Here is a 3,359-nt window from a genome sequence, read left to right as displayed (position 1 = left end):
ATATAATGTAAAAGAATCATTGATATCTCTACTTTATCATGGCAGGTAGTCTGAACCTTCTATTTCACAACTCTCTACTCAAAGACCCAATTAACTAACACTATTTTGCAACATTAGTGGCTTCAGTAATACATCCATACCTCAAATTTGTAAGTTCATGAATAGATTCGACAATATAATTCCAGTGAAAGTCAATCATTAATCATGAACATCTGCTCAAAGGAAAATAGCTTTACCAACTCACTGATAATTATCACGTTTTTATAAATAAACAGCAAAACTCATTAGTTTTTTCATGTAAATTTAAGAATAATATAAATGATCTGCCACTTCCAAAATGCATTAAAACCTATATTGCAATACTCAATGAGTTGAGCCACATTACAGTGAAGGGAGACATTTATTCTCCAACAATAAATAACATTTGTGGCATAAACTATGTCAGGAGACAAACTGGACTTCAATTTTTCTTAGTAGACGGAGTCTAAGCACTGCCTCGAACAAGAAGCCAAGTTGATGATGTTTGATGTGCAAAGGGTATGGGCACTATTGAACAATGTTTTGATCTCCATCCCTTCATCCACAAATATGTAAATATGACAGAAGGAAATATCCATTTTACCTGTCCAATAAATTCAACACAGCTCAGATGTGGTCGATTCTAAGGAGATGGTGAGGAGAACCCTACAATGGAGTCACTCAAGAGATTACACTGTCATTCAATAACTGTGTCAGATATGGATACGGTCCGCTTGGCAGTACTCTAACTTTTGCCCCATCATTAAACATGGTCAGGCGGGAAAGGGGTGTCCTGGTGCGGTTTCTTTTCAATTTTTGTTCATAGATTCCTTTTAGTAGCATTTAAGGAAGACTCAAGAGAACTCCCTTGTAATAAGCCTCCGGCCTTTACTACCCTTCCTTTACCATTATACTGTTGTCTTGATTTTCCGGATAGCAATATGCCTGCAGCAGATAATAATGTTTCTTGCCTGATCTTAACTTCTAGACTGACATCTTCATGCCTAACGTCATGTCTTTAGGTCCATGTAATCTCACGTCTAGGGCACCTATGTTCTCTTATAAGAAGGTAAGGTGAACTCTACATCAACTGGCTTTCCCAGCTATCTCATTATAGACGGCATCTTGCTCAAACCAATAGTTTGATTTTGAGGTTCACCTAACACCATGGAGAGAACCTCATCAAGAGTGTCACAAGGCCAATCTAGGGGGGCTGGTTTTTGAGGGTACCATTGAGTTTGTGCTTGGAGTAATGACATACCTCAGTCGTCATGGAAGAAGCATTTCTGTGTGGATCAATGAATATTCTTGAGTTGACCATGTGCATGATAATTTTCCAATCAGTCGAGGCAAAATATGCATACTCACCTGGATGGCGGCATTCACAGGAGGGCAGGCCGGAAACATTGTCTGTAACAGTAGCAAGGGGGTGTTTTGTGAGCAATGGCCAAGGTGTTCAAGTAATCTCCCAAAGTTGGCTAAACCTTCAGGACTACCAAAGCAAGAAACTGATGGTAGACCATGGGGTCTCAGCTCGGATTCTTTGTAGCTGACAATGTAAATGAGGCTCTGGAAGCAACAAACGACCCCAATCTTCTGAAATTGTTTTGAAGGCTTAGATATTAGCTAAAGCGAGAGGCAAAGTCATACTCAGCAGTGGTTTGAAAGGAAGAGTGCATCTTACTAAGAATCCAGATAACATTAGAACTCTCATGAAGCAGATGGTCGGTTATAATCGTACAACAAAACAAACTCCAATGGAAGGTGTAAAAGTCAATAAAGTAATGGTTGCTGAAGCACGGGATATTTCGAGGGAAACCAACTTGCCAATTTTGATGGAAAGCGCCTGTAATAAACCTTTTTCGGTTGGTAGCCCACAGGGAGCTGTTGACATTGAAGAAGTGGCAGCCCAGAACTGATCTCTAAGGAAGAACTAGATATATTTCAAGGAGAAAAGCACTGCAAAGTAATGAGAATGGCAGCTAATTTGGTCTTCAAGAGATCCTCAGCATCAGGCAGTGGATTAAATTAGGGCCCGTTACCATCTGTATGTCAAAGCTGATGCTACTTAGGTGGAAATTGCTCCCTTTAGCGAAATTCCAGAAGGACAAGTTGTTTGCTTTGATGCAAAAATTAATGCTGAATTTCGACAAAAAGAAATATTTGCAATAAATGATACATCAGAGTGAGTCCATTGAAAGTGAACAAATAGCTATGACCTGAAATACATTGGATGGGATTGAAACATTGCTTACTTTGTGAACGGAGTAGGTCTTGCGATGGCAACATCTGATATATTTAAACTTCATGGTGGAAAAACAGAAACTTCTTGGGTTTTGGTGGTGGTGGTAAAGAGGTCCAAGTTTATCAGGCATTCAAATTGCTCACTGCTGATCCCAAGGTTGAAGCTATTTTAGATGGAATTGTGCCATTATTGCAAATGGCATTACCAAGGCTTGATGAGAACCTGGACTTAATGTGCCCTTGGTGGTCAGGCTTGAAGGAACTAATGTACAAGAAACAAAGAGAATTTTGAATGACAGTGGATAGTCAATCAGCGATGCCAGTGACCTTGTTGATGTCACTAAGAAAGCAGTGGCCTGTGTAGCACAGCTACATTTCAAAGACATCCATAGGTACTATCAAATTCTACTCACAGCAAACAGTTTTACAATATTTAAGGAAGGACTGCACATATTTCTATATTCTTTGGATGCATCTGGGACACAAAAATCTTTAGAAAAACAACGATCTTCCCATTGTTTGGTGAATGTAAGTTATGTACTTATCACAATTAGATGTTTCATTAACCATTGTATTTATCAAATTGGGTGCAAAGGGCTCTATACATTTTTATCACTTTAATGGGCTGAATTACAGATTGCTGCCTATACTAATTGAAGTTATCTTTTACACTACATGTTACATTTTATATAAAAGGGAGGGACAGAGAGAAGAAAGATGGATCACTGCAGCGGCACCTGTAGCAGATTCCTAAAGTTGATCAAATCTGGACCGACTAAACATTTATAATGCCTAGATTGCTGATCGACAGATTAGGGATTTAAAAAAGTTGTATTTTTCTCTCAAATGGAGCATGACCTTTTTTTTTAAACCCTCTTTATTGCACCTTCAATAAACAATCCCTAAACAAAGCATCCGGTGCTATGAGGGTTGCAGCATTAGGTCAGTAGCATGACAATGAGCTCGCGGGCGTTACTCCACTCAGATGAACCATACGGAGTACGTATGACGGTAATATAACTGCTACAACTGATTAAAAGACCAGGCATAGCTGCTAGTACAAATGAACATACGCAGCGGAGTCTGCAACTCAGTCC

At 39.2% G+C, this 3,359-nt stretch overlaps 1 pseudogene; it reads left to right on the top strand.

Annotated features, from left to right (window-relative positions):
- Window positions 1-1,390: 1,390 nt before the first annotated feature.
- LOC147666125 (succinate--CoA ligase [GDP-forming] subunit beta, mitochondrial pseudogene) lies at window positions 1,391-2,883 on the top strand (annotated as a pseudogene).
- Window positions 2,884-3,359: the final 476 nt, after the last annotated feature.

The sequence above is a fragment of the Lissotriton vulgaris genome, unplaced genomic scaffold (assembly GCF_964263255.1).
Source record: "Lissotriton vulgaris unplaced genomic scaffold, aLisVul1.2 SCAFFOLD_1362, whole genome shotgun sequence".
Taxonomy (NCBI): Eukaryota; Metazoa; Chordata; class Amphibia; order Caudata; family Salamandridae; genus Lissotriton; species Lissotriton vulgaris.
Note: the sequence above shows the minus strand (reverse complement) of the source record. Positions and strands in the feature narration are given on the sequence as shown.